General features: G+C 40.0%; 1 protein-coding gene across 2 annotated transcripts in view; it reads left to right on the top strand.

Moving 5' to 3' along the window:
* The window catches only part of SUCLG2 (succinate-CoA ligase GDP-forming subunit beta), a 273,677-nt gene that overhangs the window by 83,203 nt on the left and 167,625 nt on the right, over positions 1 to 22,849 (top strand). The gene's annotated exons all lie outside the window — the stretch shown is intronic.

Below are 22,849 nucleotides of genomic sequence, written 5' to 3'. Positions count from 1 at the left end.
CACCCTATGTATGTATGTCTCTTAGAGTGCTCTGAGTAGGCCCTCAGCAAATACTGGGTCAAAGAATAAAGAAAGCCACTTTGAGAGTGTATCTCTCATTATGTTTTAATTAATCAATTCATTCATTCAATTTGTTCCTCCACAGCAACAACAAAAGATCAGTTAGAATTATCCCACCCAGAGATTTCCACTCTTGTCTGTCTGATTGATGGTCTTGCAGGTGTGTATATATACACACACAGCCACAAAATGTGGTTTGTGCTGGGCTTACCCATTTTACTTAAGGTGTCATGATCTTTCCTTCTCAGGGATTAGAGAGCTCTATACTGTAAGTATGTACAAAATCACGATTAGCTACAATTTGTCTTATTTAAGCAGTCCCGTTTTCTTAAACATTAAAGACGATTGCCTTTAGGAGTGATTAGTCCTTTAGGAGTGGAATTGCTGGTTGCTGAGTATTTCACTTTTGATAGTCTTTTGAGACTTACTGCCTGTGCGAGATTGGATCGCTCTACACTCTTAAAGTGATGATTGAATCACTCTTAGTCAAAGTGAGTAAACGTGTGGTGTACCTGTTCACCCACATCTTCTCTGAAAATGCGTATTGTTATTCTTGTTGAGTTTTTGCTAGCTTGTCTGTCATCTTTTGGACACTAGCACTAATTCTCATGGAGAATATAGCAGGCAGTATGTTGTGGGCTTTATATCGTATTATTTGAGACCTAGCTGGCTCCTGCATGTTGTAGCTCTTTGTACGTATGAGTGTAGATTATAGACTCCTTGAAGCTATGGATAGCCTTCTTGGTATTGTAGCCCGCACACAAAATAATGTGTGAAAGGTGTACACAGATCTCCAGTCGCTCTCCTTTAGTGAGAGGAATTTCACAACTTGGTCTCCATGAGAATGCCCTCAACCCTCATCTATGGGCAGTTTTCCAAGTCTCGTTTTCAGAAATCAGGAGCTGTCACTCCTCTGTGTGATTCTGCCTGCTTCCTCATGCTATTCTGCTAGACTTTTTACCCACATTCTTTTTATATAGTGGCGTCCACTATGTCTTCTTGTCATCTCTTGTCTTTATCCTGTGTAGTTTATGCTGTTCTAGAGGACTGATTCTTCCTCATTTTTTTTCATCTGTAGGGTCCATATGTAATTTATTTGCACTGGTCATTTATTGAATCTTATTTGAGCAAATAGTGTGTCTGCATAACGTTGTTGAAAACAAAATAAGACATGGATTTAGGAGTGGTAATCACAATTTTTTGTTCCATTCCTTCTAATTCTGGTGCCTTTGTGACTTGGGAAAGTCACATTACTGCTCAAAGCTCTTTACTCATATGTAAGATTAGTAAAATAATATGTCTACTTCACATGGTGTGGTGAAGACCGAGTGAAATTTCATGAATATAAGAACTCTGAAAAGGGCTATAACGTAATGGAAAAGTTAAAGTCTCTGTTGCCTTCTAGAGGGGCCAAACCCAGGAGAGCAGACAACCAGGAGGCTGAAAATACAGAGGGTGGGTAAAAAAAAAAAAAAAAAAATACAGAGGGTGGGGGCTGTGTTTCAGGCAGCAGTTAATGAAGAAGCTTTGCAGGCAGTAAGGGGCTAAAAGTGAGTGGGAAAAACATGGCCTTGTGGTTAGAGAAAGGGCTGGATTCGTATCACCCTGTGCAGGGATGTTTTATGTTATCTCCCTCTTGGGAAATGGTTGGTTTTTCTCTGTGGTGGATGGTTTGGGAGCCCTAATTTGAAGGTGAAGTACATGGCTGGGCTGAGAGCAGGCGGCAGTAGAAGGAAAGCTCACATTATGTTGAGGGTCTTTCCCATGTCAGACGTCACATTAGACACCTTCTTGAACATCGCTTCCTTTGAGTTCATGGAGTCTGATGAGAACACATTTTGGACTTAAGCCCACTGGGGCACTTTATTGGTTTCCTAGGGCTGTGGTAACACATTTTCACAAAATGGGTGGCTTAAAACAAATTGATTCTCTCATAATTCTGGAAGCCAGAAGTCTGAAGTCAGGATGTTGACTGGGTTGGTTCCTTCTGGAGGCTCTGAGAGAAATGCTCTTCTTTCCCTGGTTTTCTCCTGGCGCGCGGTGGCTGCTAGGAAGCCACAGTTTTCCTTAGATACATCACTCCAGTCTGTCTCTTCACATCACTGTCACCTGAGTTTCTCTGTGCCTCAGATCTCTCTCTGCCTTTCTCTTATAAGGACACGTGTCATTGGATTAGGGCTCACTTGCATAACCCAGGACAGTCTCATTTGGAGAATCCTCTATTTTGCGCAAAGACTCCTTTTCCAAATAACCCGACGTTCACTACTTCTGGGGTGATGTATCTTTTGGGGAGTCACCATTCAACCCACTATAGACAGTGACTGCAAATAAAAGTAAATTATTGCCTGTTCATGGACAGATTTGACATGTAAGTCTTGCCCTTTGGATTATAAAAATAGTGCTCTTCTCTTGTACCCTGGGGGGAGGCCTTCTGCCACATCCTAGTGAAAGTAGCCACAATACTTCCCACTTGCCAGATACTGCATGTTTTTGCATGCCTTCCTTCATTTAGCCCTTAACAAAGCCCTGTGAGGTAGGGTTTTCTACAGATTTCTACAGCACCCACTTTACAGATGAGGAAATAGAGAGCTTGGCCCTACACCAAACACCAAGTAATTGAAAACAAAACAAAACCTGTACATCTGAAACTAATGTAATAGTTATGTGTCAATTATATGCAAATAAATAAATTAAAAAAGAAAAGACAAAAGTTATGTTTGACTACAGAGCCTGCAGTCTTAACCCAGTGCATGCTACAGAACAGGAACACAGTGATCCTGCTGGAAAAGCCTGGCATGTAGTTGAGGTTTAGCTTTAAGGTATTTGCCTGTGATATGAATGAATTATCACGGACCGGGCGGAGGGGGTGTTCTTTAGAGGTAGTGGGGGCGGGGGAGTTGTTCTCTCTGGGCTGCCATTCTGTCTCAGTAAGCTGAAACAAGCACACCCACAAAGGTAGTGAGGAATCGTTACTTTGTATGCCTTATTCTATGAAGTTTGATTTTTTTTTTTAAACTCTTGGAATACACTTGACCCCTGAACGACATGCGTTTGAACTGAGCAGGTCAACCTTATGCATGGGTTTTGTTTTTTTTTTAATTTTTTTTATAAATATGGTACAGTCCTGTAAATGTATTTTCTCTCTTTTACAATTTTCTCAAGAATATTTTCTTTCTCTAGTTTCTTTTATTGTAAGAATATAGTACCTAATATATATAACATACAAAATATGTGTGTGTTATCCAGAAGGCTTCCAGTCAACGGTAGGCTTTTAGTAATTACGTTTCAGGGGGAGTCAAAGTTCTATGTGGATTTTTGGCTGCGTAGAGGTTTGGGAACTCTAATCCCAATGTTGTTCAAAGGTCAATTGTATAGTCATAAAGCATTAGTGGAATTAAATAAGGATTAAATAGAGTAAGGTTGGACAAAATTATAAAACCTCTAGTATATTGAGATTTGCCAGAGCATATTCTAGTTTGATGGTTTTCCCTCCCTCCCTTTCCTCCTTCCTTCCTTCCTGCCTCCCTCCTTCCCTTCTTTCCTTCTTTCTTTCCTTCCTTCCTTCCTTCCTTCCTTCCTTCCTTCCTTCCTTCATCTCTCTCTTTCTTTCTTTCACCATTATGCTTTCTCTTTTACTGCCTGGTTTTTTAAAGTCTTGTGTTGTCTTGACTTTTAAAGTCTTGTCTTGGCTGACACCTGTGACTTAAATATTTGTAATATATCTACTTTCATTAGAATAATATGCACAGTTTTACTTGCTACTCAGTGTCTTGTGTTCTACAAAATTATTTTTTAAGTACTAACATGATTTTTAGAGTATGACATTGAAATCTGCTGGACAATGGGCATGGACTCCATTTCCCATGCCATGTACAAATTTTATTTTTCTAACAACATCCTGATTTGTTTGAAAGCCTTAAGTGCTGTATCAGTGGAATAGCACTGTGCTCCCAGAACAGTCTTTCCTATCAGGTGGGAGTGAAGCCAGGCCAGAGAACCCCTGTTGGAGGTTTCTTGAATTGTGGTTTAGCTGCAGTAAGCTTTTTTAAAAGCTGTTTGGATTTCCCCCCTTGATTTTGTATTACATGCATTGTAAACGATAAGGTTTCTTTTTTTTTTAATGGTAAGGAATAAAACCTGTAGTTCTGAAGGGCAGCATATTAGACTATGATTACTATATTAGTCTCATCCACTTCCAAGTTTCATTGCAGAAAAACAAAGTTCTTTGAGCACTTTGCATTAATTAAATTAGGTGTAGAGAACTTATTCCCACTTAAATTAATGCCACTTGACATTCTAAATTCTTCTACTCTTAATCTCGTAATTGCTTCATTTTGCCATGATTTATAAAGTGTGAACTTGGACCCTTTATTCTGCTGAAAACTCAGCTGTAAAAAAATTCATTCATGAGGAAGTAAAACTTTTATTTTCAGCTTTATTTTAATATAAATCCTGGTATTAGATATAACATACTAAAATTAATAATTACTCTTTTTTTTGAGAAAAATTTTGAGATTTCATGATACAAATTTTAGCTTTTGGGATGAACTGCAGGGTAGCCAGGGGCTCTCGGGCCCTCTTGTAGGCTGTATCCTTCCCTATGGCTCCCCCACATTGTGGGCATGGGTGGTAGGCACCCTTTGTCCCTTCTGAGGCCTAAGCTCAACCATGCCAGACCCGAGGGTCAGGCTCCTCTCGTCAGTTTTTGTCAAATTTTGACCTGTGAAAAAAGGGAGACAGAAGACCCGAAAAGCCTGCAGGTAAATTCATTTTCTGCCCTTCTTCCCATCTTCTCCTTGTCTCCTGCCTCATGGATTATTCCTAGACACCTAGAGGTTCCTGCGGCCTCTCTGGGGACATCCCATCTTCCATGACCAACACACCAGCTGCACTCTCTGCTGAAGCCCAGGCCACCTTGGCAATGACATACTACTTTGTATTTCTTTCCTTCCTCCTTTCCTCCCTCCTTTCCTCTCTCCATTCCTTCCTTCCTTCCTTCCTTCCTTCCTTCCTTCCTTCCTTCCTTCCTTCCCTCCCTCCCTCCCTCCCTCCCTCCTTCCTTCCTTCCTCTCTACCCCGTTCCTCTCTTTTTGGCTTACCTGAGATTCCACCCTAAAATACATAATATACTTGGCATATACTTTTTAAAAAGTATGCTCTTACTTTTTGGATAAGCCAGTCTGAGGCATTTTGAAAACATACATTTTTTTCATTATTTTGTGTAAATATTTATTAGGTAACAAGACAAATTCAGCAGACATATGCCTTTATTCTTGTTGAGGTGCCACAATTTCTTTACCTCTTGGATATAAAAATAGCCTTTTAAATTATATGTGTGTGTGTGTGTGTGTGTGTGTGTGTGTTTGTGTGTGTGTGTAAATATATATACACACACATAGTATTTAAGTTCAATGTAAATTATTTTTTAAAAATGTTTATGTATTTTGAGAGAGAAAGAGGGTGCAAATGAGGCGAGGGGCAGAGAGAGAGGAGAGAGAGAATCCCAGTGTGGGGCTTGATCTCATGACCCATGAGATTATGACCTGAGCTGAAATCAAGAGTCAGATGCTTAACTGACTGAGTCACACATGTGGTCCATAAATTATTTATATACATATGAAATATATGCAATCTGTATTACTATGTGTTGATTATATTACTGAATTTATTCTATTTAATATGCAGTGTGTAATGAATCATCTTAATGAAAAGTAGGCATGTTATTTTTTTTTGTAAGCGGTAGGATTTTAGGATGTTATTTTATGACCAGATCAGAGAAAAAAAAAAATCACACAGAGAAAGAAAGATAGGAAATAACCCCCTAGCATTTCCTCACCCCATCTACTCTTACCAAGTGCCCTTCAATTGGTTGAAAATGTATGAAACTCCTTCCCTTTCCTCCTAATGTTCTGAAGATTGAGAAATAAAGTGAGTCCCCTTCACTCTTCTTGGCCTTTATTAGTTCTTTGGGCAAATGGAGACTTGATTCTCTTACCCAGTAAGATAAAGTCGAAAGAGTAACTGCATGTAAAATATGTAATATAATGGCTGACTAGAGCATAATGTGGCTGTCCCTCCGGAACAGAGCTGCACCTGGCTGCCCGAGTTGTATAATGAGATTTTGAAGAGCTTCTTTCCTCTCTCTCCCCAGTCCTGCCATTACTGGAAGACAAACATCCAGTTGGGATAGAGGCTCAGTTACAGGCTCCGTGGCTGGCAGATTTTTGCCCTGAACATTAAAAACAAATATATTCTGTAAGGTCTCCACTGCTTAAAATGCCATCATGGTTTAAGTCTCTGTCTTATAGTAACAAGACGTCTTTCATTTAACATTTAGCTGTGAAAAATTAGTATTTAAAGCAAAGTTTCTTCTTAAGTGTCTTCTTTTACTTGGTCTAATTCTTTTTTTTTTTTTTTTTCCCAGTTTCATGATTCTACTTAAGATCTATTAACCAGACTGTGCTTTCGGAGTCCTAATTTTTTTTTTTTTTTTTTTTTTGTAATGAAGAACACACTTTGTATTCTTGTTTTGTTTGTTTTCACTGCATTTATTACTAGTATCAAAAATGTTAAAAAGAAAAAAAAATCATTCTCAGTTCTCCAGCGGCTCTCTCATCCTTCCCTCGCATCCTTGCCCTCTCCACTCCTGACATATTTCCTCAGGACCAGTCCAAAACTGAGCCTGTTTACTGCCGTTTTCACAGAAAACAACCAGTGCCAGGGATGTAAGGAAGAAGGGTAGAGAGGGGCGACAGTACTGTCCAGGTTCCATGCACAGGTAAGCTGGCTGGAAAGTCACAGATTTCAGATGAAAGGGCTGGTGGCCTCACAGTGATGCGGTTTAACTAAGAGGAGATAGGGTAGCCCATGAGAGGATTTAGAGGACATCTCACGGGCTTCTGTCAAAACTAGAAAAACCAACACCAGGTTGGGGAGACCAGGGAGACAGTCTTGCGGAAAGTTTCACAAGCCTCCCACATTAGGAGGTGCGGGACGTCCAAAGGGCACCAAGAGCCTCACTCATTTTGGCAGAAAAACTTAAGTGTAGGTAAGTCACAGAGATGCCACAGACACTGAGAGAGAGGCTACATACGAGAGGATGCACAGTTTCACAAAGCACAGCAGTCACAGACCAGAGCCGTGGGGATCGTGCTACTGATGCAGAAACTACAAAATCGAAAAGCAGGTTGAGTTGCCTTTCAGGGGGGCGACGCTGCACCAGTCATCCATACTTGACACCAGGTCAACCTGGTGAGTTCCACAGAGCAACTGGCAACTTTGGGGATAGGGATTGTCACATGAAAGGGACTTAAGCCAAGCAGCTAGAAGAAGGGAATGCTAAGAAACTGCTCCAGGGGCTCCCAGGAACCGAGGGCAGTACCGGCGACTGGGTGGACAGATACACAAGAAACAGCAGCAAAGAGGTTCCTGTTCAGTAGTTGGTGAGGGGGAAGAGGATCCAGGAAACAGTTGAAGGGGGCAAAGATGGGGTGATGAGGCTCTGAAGGCAGTCTCTAGAGGCTGGAGCAGAAGAAAGAGCATACACCGGGCACCAGTGTTGAAACACAGCTCTGTACCCCAAATGGAGGAGGTGGCAGATGGGAGTGGGTGTTACTGACTGAGGGTGGTGGGTGGAATAGCCTCACAGTGGCAGTTACAGGGCCACATGGAAATATGTGGCCAATCCCAGAGGGCTCCTTCCAGCCTGGTGGGAAGGTACAGTCTTACAGAGAAGCTCTGTTGACGTCAGAGTGGTAGAAGGTACACAGGCCCTCATATCAACAGTGGCCCTTTTTGGCAAAGTGTCGGCAGACAAGGTAGTTGGATTTGTCTTCCATAACTTGGGGGCCATCCTTGGAGAGACAGGCATTTTTGATAAGAGACCAACTTTTGAGCTTTGAGGATTTCTCTGCTCTTTGTGAAAGGCTCCCCTGGAAGGACCCCCATGGCCTGGTCCAGGAAAAGGAGGTTCAGTATTGGCCCCCAACCAACCATGACCATATGGGCCACACCTGGGGCCTAGGTCTCCCTGAATTAGGCCTCTGCCCTGGGGAGGAGCTGGGAGACTCAGTGGCGGTGGAATCATTGGTCCCCTTGATCCTGGAGGACCTGTGCAAAGAGAATCTGTATTCTTTTCTGCCCGGTTACCTTTCGCTCAACATCATGTTTGTGAGATTTATCCAGGTCGCCTGTAATGGGAGTCCTTCATTTTCATTGCAGTGTGGTATCTCATTGCATGCACACTCAACATCTTATTCATCCGTCCTACTGGTGGGGGACATGTGGGTGGATTCCAGTCTAGAGCCAACTTGCAGTCACCAGGCTTTCCATTGGCCATGGGGGAGGGCCCAGAAGCCTGGGTGATCCCATGGGGCTCCCATCCTCCTCGTCTCCTGTGTCTTCCCCCTCTGGCAGTGGCACCTGCTCCGGTGGCAGCTGCTGCTGCTGCTGATTCGTTCTGCCTTCTTTTGTTCTGGCATCACAGTTGCGGCAGTGTTTGCGGTGGGATTTGGAGGGCAGTCCATACCTTGTATTCTTAAAAGTTCTTTTATTTATGACTTCAGCATGACTTCAGATACTTCGGAGAAGTACTACTTGTTTATTTTATGCTCAGCATGGGGTCTTTTATGACTCTTCCTTAATTTTTCTCATAGAATTTGTAATTCTCTTCTCAGTTGCTTATTTTTATCACAGAGTGAACTGTACTCTTAACTGCTGTAGTTGAACTTAATTCTTTATTTACTATGCTATCCAGCTGGGTCGGGTCAACCTGTAGAATAGTTTACACTCAGGTGGTTGATGCAATTTGAGGTTTTTTTTTTTTAAATCACTGTTTTGGTATTGATAGTAAAAGTTCATTTGAACAATTTTGCTATCAATTTTTTGTTATAACAGTTTTGTTATTTATTTATTATTTTATTATTTATTTATACTTAGTGAGAAGTGAAGTGTTCAAGCTATGAATCAAGTGAACCTGTAGCATTTTCTGTCTTCTCGACTTGCTTCCCCCCCAATCCACTTGGCCTGAGATATTTATATTTAGTTGGCAGAGCGCAGGTAACTCTCAAGTGAAATTCTCTAAAATCAACAGTTGGGAAAAATCTGATTCTCAGTAAGGTTCTTTGAGAAGGTTTTATTTTCCTTGATAGAATCTACATCTCACATAGCAGAGCAGTTTTCTCAAGCAGAGGGTGTTCTTGACATTTTCCCAGACGGTTGCAGCTCCTCAAGATTGCTCTGGGAATTTAAATATGTTTATCTAAATTCATCTATCTATTTGCTATTTAAAGAGAATGTTTCAACACATTTGTGAATGGGAAATACTTCTTAAAACTGTTCGGTTCTGAATCAGGAAACTTTCCTAAGGCTCCCTTTTTTCTATATAAGTTGTACAGATTATTTACTGGCCCATGTGAAATGTTACTGTCTTCTGCTTTAAGCAAATCCTATCATACCATGATTTGTCCTTCCCTTCAGAGAGGGTCTCTGGGTTCTGAACGAACAACTTCTCTGCGTTCTCAATGAAATTGTCACACAGGTAAGATTTGATCTTTGATTTCTTGGGGAGACCTATGTTGAGGAGTTCTTTCTTCTAGTCATCATGATTGACGAGTAATTAAGTTTACATACTTATAATCACATCCACACAAATTGGTGTCAAAATAGCAAGGAAACATGTCTTTTCCAACATATCCAGTAAGCTGTAGTTATCTAGAAAGCCAGGGTAAAAAGGGGTCAGAGGTCCGCAGAAGTGGAGACCCAATTAAGCCCTCTTTATGGATGTTCCTGTATTTTATGTGTAGAGAGTGGCCACATGGGAAGTGCCCCATTTTTCTAGTTCACTTCATTGTAGACCAGAGAACAGCTGCCCAGAATCCACTAGATAGCTGACTTCATGTCATTCATTTTCTTCACATCTGTCTGGATGAAATTTTGTTTTTTATCCTTAAATTCATTGTTAGTGGCATAATTTTGATAGTTTTCTGAGATCAGATCTTCATATTGGGGTGTTTCTCATGGATTTCATGGCTGTTTTCTTTTTTATAAATTTGTTAAGCAACTTTTTGGAGAAACACCAAAAATTTGGAGAAATTACAAAGCATAATTTACTCATTGCACATGTGCCATTCGATGACTTTCAGTAACTTGGTTGACTTGTGCACCCATCGTCATAGGTTGTAGAACATTTTGATCCCCCACCCCTAGTGAGACCCTTGATGTCATTTATAGTTAATCCTTTCCCCTGCTCCCAGCCGCAGACAACCCCTAATCTACTTTTTGCCTCTCAGTTTGCCTCTTCTGGGTATTTGGTATACTGGAATCAGGATATGTGGCCTTTTGCGTCTGGCTTCTTTTGCTTAGCATGTTTTTGATGTTCATCCCTGATGGCATGTATCAGTAGTTGTTTCCTCTGAATCACTGAATAGTGTTCCATTGAATGGATGATACTGCATTTTGTCTATCCATTCACCTGGTGATGAACATAGAGATTGTTTCAATTATGGGTCCATTATTGTTCATAATGCTGCTACATGAATATTCACGTTCAAGTCTCTGTGTGGACATATGTTTTCATTTCTTTTGGGTAGATGGCTAGTATTAGAATTGTTGACTCATAGGTAACACTGTGTTTAACTTTTTGAGAAACTACCAGTTTCCCAAAGTAGTGTACTATTTTACATTTCTGTCAGCAATGCAGGAAGTTTCCTATTTCCTTTTACCCACACCACTATTTGTTATTTTCTGTCTCTTATGGTAGAGCTATTCTAGAAAGCATGGAATGGCATTTCATTGTGGTTTTAATTTACATTTGACTATTGACATGATGTTGTGTATCTTTTTATGTACTTAGCCCTTCGTCTAAACTCTTTGGCAAATTGGTCATATCTTTGGCCCGTTTTTTGATTGAATTTTGTCTTTTTATTCTTGTGTTGTGAATGTTATTTACAAATTAGGGAGCCAAGTCCTTTGTTGGATATGTGTTTTGCAACTTTTTTTCCTCCCAGACTATTTCTGGTCATTTCATTTTTCCAGTGTTGCTGTTTGAAGTGCAGAGGTTTAGAATTTTAATGAGGTTCAACCTAACAACTTTTTCGTCTTTGAACTGTGTTTTGGATGTCATATCTAAGAGATTTTTACCATGCTCAAGTCTCAAAGATTTTCTCCTGTATTTTCTTCTAAAGGCTTTATTATTTTTAGTTTTTACATTTGTCTATGATCCCCTTTGAGTCTGTTTTAATATATGATGTAAGTTGAGGGTCTAAGTTCATCTTTTTGCAATTGTTCCAGAGTCATTTTTTTAAGCAAACTGTGCTTCCCCCAGAGAATTGCCTTGACACTTTATTCAGAAGTCAGTTGATAATCAGTTTAAGGGTTTATTTCCGGGCTCTCGATTCTGTTCCATTCATCAGTATATCTGTCTTTATATCATGTGGTAGGCAGTAAAACAACCCCCAAAAGATGTACATGCTCTAAACCCCAGAACCTGTGACTTAGGTTGCTTTATATGACAGAGGGAACTTTGCAGATACAATTACATATGAATGTGGAGAAGGCGAGTATCCTGGGCCCCTGAGTGGGGTCCCTCTAATCATACAAGTTCTTGAAAGTAGAGAACTTTTCCATGCTAGGTCAGAGATACAAGATGGAAAAAGGAGGTAGTACATATTGGAATATGATAGGGACTGAACCCACTGTTTACTAGCTTTGAAGATGGAGGAAGGCAGTCACCAGCGAAGGAATGTATCTGGTGTCTAGAACCTGGAAGCAGCTTTCAGGTGACAGCAAGAAAACAAGGATCTGAGTACTACAACCCCAGGAACTGAATTCTGTTAATAACCTAAATGAAAAAGGACACAGATTCTCCCCTTTAGCCTCCACAAAGGTTACATAACCCTGCCAACACCTTGATTTTAGCCCCGTGAGACTGATTAAGTAGGATATTTCCATTAAGTATGATAATTGCTATATTTCTGGATGTTTTAACCTAGAGCTTGTACTGTGGTGCTGCGAAATGGAAAGCAGCTTACTTCTAGCAAGAATCAAGCCTGTTTTACTGCTCTGGGTTTTATCATTCACTGAAAGTGGGAAAGTACATTTATTCCTTGTTCAGAGTATGGCTCTAAACCAAGTTCTGTTGTCGAACAGTTATGCCCTGTGTAAATATTATAAGAACACTCGTATTTTAATTTTGTGCAAGTTCAAGCAAAAATTGGTAGTACTGCTGTTCATAAGCTAAAGAAAGAACCATTTTAATTATTCATTTGTACGTTCTTTTATTCCTTCCTCCATTTGCTGTTACACTTTTTCATCCATTTGGCCATCTGTCCATCTGTTCTCCCATCCATCCAAGAGATATGAATTAACACATACAGCATGCCATATGATAGGTTTTGGGGCCTGGGAAGGAAAAGTTATGCCCTTTGCAGGAGGAATTCAAATGGATGGAAGGTGTTGGATGTAGAAGGAGCAAAAGATACAACGTGCACAGGTCTGTGACCTGAATGATTACAAATGCGGGAGATTTGTAGTCTTCTGGGAAATGGGTCACACGGGACGAATTCTTTGTTCCACGGACTGTCCAGTAGTGCCAGCTCTGGATTGCTTGGTTTATTGTCCTTGGTCGTTGCCTCTGTCGTCACTGTCATGTGTCATATAAACTTTGTTTCTTTGTAGAAAGTGGACACACACAAAAGTTACCATGTGTGGTGATGATAAAGACAGAGAAAAAATGCTCATGGGTACCAAAGACAAATTATGCATAGAAAGAAATATTTCTTTGGCAGCTTGGATTTATGACATCACGGAGTCATCTATCTGTTCTGCAACAAATCAAGAAAACTTCATTTGTGAACCTGTTTTTACCAGTGTCTCAATCAGTGCAAAAATTATTTTAAAAAATGGTTTTCGTTGTGCAAGGAAAATGAAGTGGCATAGAGTGAATATTCAGCTGGTGGTTACTTTGGTTCAAATTCTTTGCTGATTTTTTTCCATAAGGGATAAATCCTATTATTGGTTTTATTTTACAGATGAAAAAATTGAGGGCCAAAGGCTTTGAGGGTTTGTTTGGCCAGTGTCAACAAATGGGCTTTTTATGGAGGTGGCATTTGAACATTGGCCCCTTGGAAGTCAGGGTGCTATCTCCTCATTACCTCTAGAGATGTGATCTCAGATCTGGGTGTTCACCCAGCGACAGTCAAGTATATGATGCAGAGTGTCTTAAACTCTACACTGTTTATACTTTGGGCAAGAGAATTCTTCGTTGTGGGGCTGTCCCGTGCATCACACGATGTTGAGTGGCATCCTTGGCCTCTACTTGCTAGATGTCGGGAGCAGCCCTGAGTTGACATCACCAGAAGTGTCCAGATATTGACATACATCCCATGAGGGACAATATTGCCCTTACTTCAGAACCACTGCAGTTACCACGCAGATTAGGATTATGTGCTCTGGTCCCTTGAGAAGAAAATCATGGTTCAATGTTTCAGGTAGGTAGAAGAAATTACCATTGGTGATGGTAATATCTGAGATTTTATCCCTGCTGGAATAAGCCAGACTGTAAAGTTTGAGGGCACAGTCTCCAAAACCACCTTCACTTCTGACATCAGTTCAAGTTTGGGAGTTCCCCAGAACCATTCTCAGTTTCGTGGTTTGCTAAAAGGACTCCCAGAGCTCACCGAAAGCTATTATACTCATGGTTACAGTTTATCACCAGGAAAGGATACGAATTAAAAGCAGCCAAAGGAACAGTTGGATAAGGCAGGGTGTGACAGCACTCCATACTTGCAGTTCCTTTGTCCCTTTCCTGTGTGACATTGAAGTGTATGTGACATTACATACAGTATTGCCAGCCAGAGAAGCTCACCTGAGCCTCAGTGTTCAGAGTTGTTATTGGGGCTCCATTATGTAGGCATGGTTGGTTGATTGATTGCCCGTGTTGTTGTTTTTTTTTAATTTTTTTTAACGTTTATTTATTTTTGAGACAGAGAGACACAGCATGAACGGGGGAGGGGCAGAGAGAGAGGGAGGCACAGAACCGGAAGCAGGCCCCTGGCTCGGAGCCATCAGCCCAGAGCCCGACGCGGGGCTCGAACTCACTGACCGCGAGATCGTGACCTGAGCCGAAGTCGGACGCCCAACCGACTGAGCCACCCAGGCGCCCTTGATTGTCCGTGTTTTGATTCAGCACCTGTGCGACCCAAACTCTCCACCCTAAAATTCACGTTTGATCTTTCTGATACGGCCAGCCCATACCCTAAGACTATTCTCTAACAGGAATGACACAGATTACTTCTTAGAAGTTGAGGGCAAAGGCCAGACCACTCTTTGGTCATGGTCACATTCTTTATTACACGAACCCTGAGAAAAGGAACAGATGTTCACTTGTGGTTTGAAGGAGCATGGCACATATCCTCAGTAGCAATTCAGGGATAGTGTAAAGGGCAGACGCAGCAGTTTGCTAGGGCTGTTCTCATGAAATACCACAGATGTAGTGGCTTAAACGAAAGAAGTATATTTCTCACAGTTCTGGAGGCTACGATTCCAAGATCATGGTGGCAGCAGGTTGATGCTAATCTGAGGCCTCTCTCCTTGGCTTGCAGATAGGGGTCTTCTTGCCATGTCCTCACATGGTCTTTTCTCTATGCCCACCCATCCCTGGTGTCACCCTCTTCTTATCAGGACACAATTATAATGGATAGGACTCCACCCTAATTACCTCATTTAATGTAATCATTTCTTTGAAGACCTTGTCTCTAAATATGGTTACATTCTGTGGTCCTGGGGATTGGGACTTAAACATATGCATTGGGTGGGTGGGTGGGTGGGGAGCACAATTCAGCTAATGACATTCTGTTCTCCAGTCTCTCTCACCCCAATTCATGTCCTTCCTGCATGCAAGCTATACTCCCCCATCCCATAGCCCCAAATGTATTAAACCAGTCCTGCATCAATTCTAAAATTTCATCTAAATATCTAAATCAGCCACTGATGAGGCTCTAGGTATGATTCATCTTGAAGCAAAGTTCCTCTCCACCTGTGAACCTGTGAAAACAAATGATCTGTTTTCACAGTGCAATGTGGGGCCAGACATAGCATAGAAATTCCCATTTCAAAAGGGGGAAATCAGAATGAGGAAAGATATCACATGTTCCAAGCAAGTGTAAAGCAAATTCTTTTAGATTTTAAGGCTGAAAGATGTTTTGTTTTGTTTTATTTCATTTTATTTTATTTTATTTTATTTTATTTTATTTTATTTTATTATTTTTTTAGAGTGAGAGCATGTGTGCATAAATAGGGGAGGAGCAGAGAGAGAGAGAGAGAGAGAGAGAGAGAATATCCCAAGCAGCCTTCATGCTCAGTGTGGAGCCCAATGAAGGGCTTGATCCCACAACCCTGAGATCGTGACTTGAGCTGAAATCAAGAGTCAGATGTTCAATCGACTGAACCCCCCAGGTGCCCTTGTTTGTTTTGGTGATGCTGTATCCTCTGAGACCACTGGGGTGTTAGCTCTTCCTTCTAGGCCCATTAGGGTAGCAGGGTTGCTGCCTCAGCCCCTGAGGGCATCAGTCTCACCTCTACAACTCCTGAACAAAGTTAAAATGATTAGATATGTCTATCCAATTCGAGAAATACTAAGTCCTACTTGATCCTCATATTCTTACAGGTTACAGTCAAGCTGGGGAAACAGAGATCTATCTGTATAAATAATTGTAACAAACTAGTGTAATAAATACTTGTAATAAGCCATAAATTCTATGGTTGAAGATGTTATGTCCTAAGACTTTAGAAATATTTATCTGGAATATCCTGAGGGTTTTTTTTTTTTTGTAATTTTTTTGGCCTCATATCTTATAAGAAGTTATTGAATTAGTGAATCATAAAAGAGAATTCATGCATTTGCTTTGGTAAGATTGAGAATTTCAGGTTTCCAGATGGGATTGGGCATGATAATTGAAAAGCTCATCAGTCCAGTCATCATCCCAAAATGTGTTTCTAATGTAGTTTTAATTTCCACCAATTATCTTAGCTCAGCTTTAGGAATGATTTCCCCAAATAGCTCTAAAATTGTTCTGAGAGCTTTTAATATTTATTTATTAATTTATTTATCTATTTAATTAAAAAAAAGTTTTTTAACATTTGTTCATTTTTGAGAGACAGAGACAGAGCGCGAGCAGGGGAGGAATGGAGAGAGAGGGAGACACAGATTCCGAAGCAGGCTCCAAGCTCTGAGCTGATAGCACAGAGCCCGATGTGGGGCTTGAACTCACTGAATGCGAGATCATGACCTGAGCTGAAGTCAGACGCCCAATGGACTGAGCCACCCTGGCGCTCCTAATTTTTAAAAGCTTTCTGCTTTTGGAAAAATGAGACTAGATAATTTGAAGGATTCATAATTCGTGTTCATAAAGTATTTGTGACTTTTCTTTAAAAAATAAGTCACTTGTCCACACGCAAACTTGCACACAGATGTTTATAGCAGCTTTCCTCACAATTGCCAAAGCTTGGAAGCAACCAAGCAAGACATCCTTCAGTAGGTGAATGGATAAATAAACTATGGAACATCCAGACAGTAACCAGTAAAGAAATTTGAACAGTGTAATATTTTTTAAAAAGCACTAAAAAAAAAAAAAAAAAAAAAAGAAAAGAAAAAGCAACTATCAAGCCATGAAAAAACATGAAAGAAACTTAAATCCCTATTAGTAAGTGAAAGATGCCAGTCTGGAAAGGTTACATACTCTATGATTCCAACTATTTGATGTTATGGAAAAGGCAAAATTGTGGAGAAGATCATTGGTTCCTGGTGGTTAGAGGGGAGGGGGAGGGATGAGTAGGTGAAGCATAGAGGATTTTTAGGGCAGTGAAACTATTCTGTGGTACTTTAATGATGGTCATTATACAAATATTGTTTTACATTTGTCCAGACCCATAGATTGTACCACACCAAGAATGAATCGTAATGTAAACTCTGGACGTTGGGTAATTGTGATGTCTCATTGTAGGTGGGGGGGAGCTGATGATGTGGGAAATTTCTTTATCTTCTCAGTTTTGTTGTACACCTAAAACTGGTCTAAAAATAAAACTTATTGAGAAAAGGAAAAAAGAAGTCTCTTAAGTTTTAAGACTAGGATGGAAAGCCTTAGTTTTCTCACATTTTCTCTTGCATTTGTCTCTTTCTGTGTTGCTATGGAATCTCAGGCTAACATGGGATCAAAGAATCATTGCTTTTCAGTCTTTTGTTTATTTTTCATCATTTCCTTACTTTTCTGCTCTAAAATTTATCTGATGCTTTCCCCTCAGAGTTGTAGCTAGCTGGCTCTCACCATTTGGTTGAAAACCACACCACACCCCTTACTCTTTCCTCATTTGCAGGATCATCTCAGATTCTCCTTTTTCTGTTGCCTTTTGTATAACACAAATCCCCTTTTCTTTTGCACATTTAGGCCCAACACCGAATTTTGCTTAAATTGAAAAATGTTCAGTGACCTTAATACTATAGTCCTTTTGCTGTCGTGGCCTCTCCCTCAGGAGCAACAAAAGTCATGCAAAACTGGTCTCTGTAGTGCCTGTGTTTTACATTTTGGTGGAATTTTATTTCTGCCAAGTCTTCTTGAGAGAGTTAATCAACTCCCATCTTTATTCTTTGCTGAGGCAGCTAACAGGGTTGTCATCACCGTCTTTTCTCCCCATCTCTTTTTGGGGTTACATACAATTGAATTGACTTTACAGAGCAACAGTTTCTGGAAACATTTTCTGAAGAACAAAAAAGACAGATTTTCTTTGTGTATAAATAAAGAGAACATTTTATGCTGAATGAGTGAAGAATCTTTTAATAAAACATTGCCCCTCCTCTACTTTGGTTCAGCTGGGGAAAGAATCAATTTTATGTTCTGCAGGTACAAAGAAAGATCAAAAGGAAAAGCTGGCAGTCTCAACAGAGGGCAAGGTGGGACGCCTGGCTTGGTCTCTGTTTCTCTGGTGGACTTTAAGCAGCCTCTTTTCACATGGAATAAATTAGAGAGAGACTCAAGTTTTCTTCTGTGGCAGTAGGAATGAATAGTGAACAGAATCAAAAGATTTCCAAAGAAGTATAGGTGTACCATATTAAAATGCAGTGTACCTTATCTTTAAAAGTATTTTGTTAATTGGGGTGCCTAGGTGGCTCAGTTGGTTAAGTGTCCAAATCTTGATTTCAGCTAAGGTCTTAATCTCACGGTTTGTGAGTTCGAGCCCTGTGTCGGGTTCTGCACTGACAGCTTGGAGCCTACTTGGATTATTTCTCGGCCTCTTTCAGTCTCTCTCTCTGTCTCTCAAAATAAATAAATAACCTTAAAAAAATGCGTTTTGTTAATTTCCAGTGATTTTTTCCCCACCCTTCCAAAGGAGGCTAAACCTTATAATTATAATTATAAAGCATTAAAAATGGAGAATGGAGGGGCGCCTGGGTGGCTCAGTCAGTTAAGCATCCAACTTCAGCTCAGACCACGATCTCATGGTTATGGTTCATGGGTTCAAGCCCTGTGTTGGGCTCTGTGTTGACAGCTCGGATCCTGGAACCTGCCTCAGATTCTTTGTCTTCCTGTCTCTATGCCCATCCCTGCTTGCCCTCTGTCTCCCTCTCTCAAAAATAAACATTAAAAACTTTTTTTTAAAAATGGAGAATGGAAGATATCCAAATTATAAAAAATGGAGAATGGAAGAAATCCATAATTATAAATAACCATTAATCTTTAAAATCCTAAATGATTAGATCTTTTAAATTTCTTAAAAGTTAATTTATTCACTATGGAGAAGAACATAATGGTTTTTCTTTACTTCTGGTATATATGTTTTGAATGAATACAATTCAATTAAAAAACAGATACTGTGTTATTAGTGGGAGATAGTGGAGGAATTGTTGCTTTTCAAAGTCTATAAAATCTCTGAAGAAAGTATGCTTTTTATTTTTAGAAAAAAAAACACATTATTTTCAGAATTTCTGTATGTATTGCATGGTCATAGTAGAAAGTGTTGAACTGAGAGGGAATTATAAAGAAGAAAGTAAAACTCATCTATATGATTTGTTCCCAGAGAGATTACAATTTACTCATTGCCTTTATTTTTCTATGTGCCAGTCTATATATTAAGCATTTCATATAGCTTTATTTCATAAAATTGAGATCATGCTTTATGATTTTGTAGTCTGCTGTTTTACATTAACATGGTAGATGAAAATTTTTTCATGTAGTTAAATATTCCCTGCAAATATACTTGTGATGATTGTATTAAAACCCATCATTTGATGAATGGGAATTTTTTTTTAACAGCTTTTCTCTTGTAGGATTTTCAGGTTGCTTTCTCTAAATTGGGTGTAAATTTACAACCTGAGGTTAAAGACATAACTTTATAAGGGAATTTTCACCATCTTCAGAGAACCAAGGGTTCGCGGAAAAGGCCCATCAGCTGCCTGATACTTCAGCACCCTCCTGCACGGTCTTGACTTTGAATGTAAAATCTTGTCTTAAGTGGGTGGTGTGCAATTCCTTCCACTGCCCTGCACGCTCTCTCTCTGATTGAGCCCGCGTCGCCACCACGGAGATTGGGATGGAGTGTGCCACAGTAAATCAAAGATAAGAGGAAGGAATCATTTTCAGATATGGCAGACTGTTGAGATGGACAAGCGTTTTCGGGCCTTTCCAGTTTAAGCAGTGAGTATGCCTTGTGACTTTGAGGGACAGCTGTCTTGGAGGGTCGAGTTCACCCTGTGTCCCGGAGGCATTCAGCTATATGGAGCAGCTGCAGTGTGCCGGGTACCGGGGAGGGTGCTCATGATACGTCATCAGGGAGATACGCTGTGTGCGCACAAGGAGCTCACGGGTTACTGAAGGTGACCAGTGACTCTAGTACAATGTGATAAACACAGTAGTAGACATACAGGTAAGTTATCACGGGGACAGAGAGGTTGCAAACCTTACCTGGGGAGTTGGGAAGGCTTCTCAGGGACAGTGGCGTTTCTCACACCGTTGGATCGTGGAGGCAGTTTGTAATTGTAGCCAGTGTTAAGTGGTTTGGATTCAAACCAGTGACCAGTGAAAGGTATTATGTTTTTAAACACATGGCACATTTGTATTCTAGTAGCTAATACTGGATTATAGAGTTAGACTGAAATCATAAAGTGGCTGGTTTTGACACAGAAACCTCCAGGCCGTCCTGTAATACTGTTGTACGTGTATTAAAAAGAAGACTACACCATATTCGGTAGAGTTTTTATTGATCTTCTTCATAGAAAGATTTTTTTAAAGTATATATGACTGCATCAAATGATTTATGAACTTATTTGTGGAATGACTTTTTCCCTTCCTAGACATAAGCCCAGTGAAAGCCAGGACCCTGTTTATTTACTTCCATATCTCCAGCACCTAGTACAGTGCCTGGTATAGAGCATATATTCAATAATGCATTCATGTCAAAATTCCTTTTAAGATAAGGTTTGATTGATGTTGTTAGGTAACAGAGTAGCCCATTACTTTGTTTTTCAAATGCCACAGACTGAAAATCTAATATATGTTTCATTGTTTAAAAAATCCAGCAGGAAGAATAGAAGTGCTGCTCCAATACAAGGTACAGGAGAAGTGCTGCTCTAAATAGAAGAATATGTTTTTGTCCTTGACTTTTGAAACAAATTCTGATTCTTTTCTGCTAGAGTACTAGGATTTCAGGCTCTAAATCTATTGTGTAGATTGTAGAACATAATTAGGCCTGCAAAGTACACACAAAAGAGTATTTCCTTTAGGACTTCTTGCCCATTATGCCGAATGTAGAGATTATAATTGTGGCATTTGGTTTCCATCCAGTTTCACCATTGTAGCATGCCATTCTGGCTTATTTCCTTCCTTATTTCAGTAGACTCCTTTGTAGGTTGCTGAAAATCTAAATCAAATTCAAATATGAAATAAAGATTGTAGTGAATACTAGCAGGTATACGCTAGGATCTGGATTCTAATATGCTAGAATATATGCGAGGATCTAACCCTTAAGATACAGTAATCCAAAGGGAAGAAAGCTGTCCAACAAAATAGAGAATGCTTCCTTTCCGTGTGTACAGCCTGCTCTGATTACAAAAAGAAAACGCCTGTTAGGTTATTCAAGTTACGTTGATACTGCGGATATGCTTAACTTCTCTACAACAATCTTGGAAGTTGTGTTTTTTTTTAAATTCCTCCCCCTTTATTCCTTCACACATGTATTAATTAATTGGCAGAAGAGGGCATCAAGGACAACTACTACTTCTCTTCTAGTTAGCATCTGCTAATAATAGAGCAAATGCAGGCCCCTTAAGAACTTCAGTGAGGCTTGATCAGCTTAACAGGTAACACATGTTCTGTTCCATACCTTGCTATTCTTTACTGAGGAGTGTCTTAGAGGTCGTTGTATAGGGAACTTTCTTCATTTATCCCAGTTTGTGAATACACCCTGTTTACTTAACCATCTCTGTCAGCCCCGTCTCCCCCAGTGTTCTTGTTAGAGGTCCAAAAATACCCTTCTGAGGTGTCTCAAGACTTGAAAATCGGGGAAACAGGAACAACAGAGTGTTTTCCAGATGACCCAACTTGCTCAAAGTAGAAGAGGAGGCTTAGTTCTCCCTGCGACACAACATTGTTCTTCGCTGTTCACAGCAGAATTCCAAAGACTCTACCCTGAGACAGTGATTTCAGACCCAGGCTTTGGGGGGGTACCCAATGCATTTCTAGTCTGTTTTTGTGGTATTGAGTGATTTTCAGAGAACACATGTGATGAAATTTATTTTATATATTATGGAAGTACAGTTATGATTATAAATAATAAACTATAATAAAAATTAAAAATAATGGAGTATAAATTATGTGCATTATAAGTTATAAATTGCAGTGTGGAGTCGTTTGAATTTAATTAATAATTAATCAAGTATAAATTATAGAGCTATATATTTTAGAAATTATAGTATTAAAATATGTAAATATGTTTTTCATGTGTGTATATACATACACAGCCCACTAATGTTTGCATGAATCAAACTTTCAGCGTTAATGAGAATAATATCGATAGGAGTAATAGGAGCCACTACCTACTGAGCACTTACTTTGTGCCAGGTGTTAAATTAGGGCATTTTATAAAAATCAGCTCGTTTTAATGCTTCAGCAACCTTATGAGGTGAAAGATGTTTTCTCTATCTTACAGACAAGGAAATTCATCTCGAGAAATTTATATACTTTGCCATGCTCTTGACCACCAACATCATGCTACTACTTTACTCTGTGCCAATAAAATTGGGGCACTGTTTTGCTGAGGAGGATGTAAATTGGGGAACTTGGGCTCTCAGATTGCATTTTCAAGGGTAGGCATACCAGGAAACCACCCTGACTGCCTGCAGATTACACAAGAAGGAGTTCACAGTGAAAACGTGCCCCACTTATCTGCTCCTAGCGAGGGATTTTGCAGGGGCAACTGGTGGCTTTAAATGACCAGGGTCTCTTCAACCTCTCACTGACCTGTTCCTCTTTCGCCCATTAAAAAAAAAAAAATTAAAAAAGGAATGTTAGAGGGACAGAAGGTTGATGGAAACCAAACGTTGGTCTGACCCAGTCTTCGGATCTAACTCTGATCTGAAAGCCTCGTGGATGGCTGATAACTATAGGATGAACCATAACTTCAAACGTGATAGGATGGGTTTTGGAAACCCCTAATGTAATATGGTAGCAGACTACCCTTAGATTTATTTACACAGTGCGTGTCATATGTGTCTCTGTATTTTACTCTGGTAATGAAAGGAGCA

The sequence above is a fragment of the Panthera onca genome, chromosome A2, assembly GCF_046562875.1.
Source record: "Panthera onca isolate mPanOnc1 chromosome A2, mPanOnc1 haplotype 2, whole genome shotgun sequence".
NCBI lineage: Eukaryota > Metazoa > Chordata > Mammalia > Carnivora > Felidae > Panthera > Panthera onca.
This window is presented reverse-complemented; position numbering and strand designations above follow the sequence as displayed.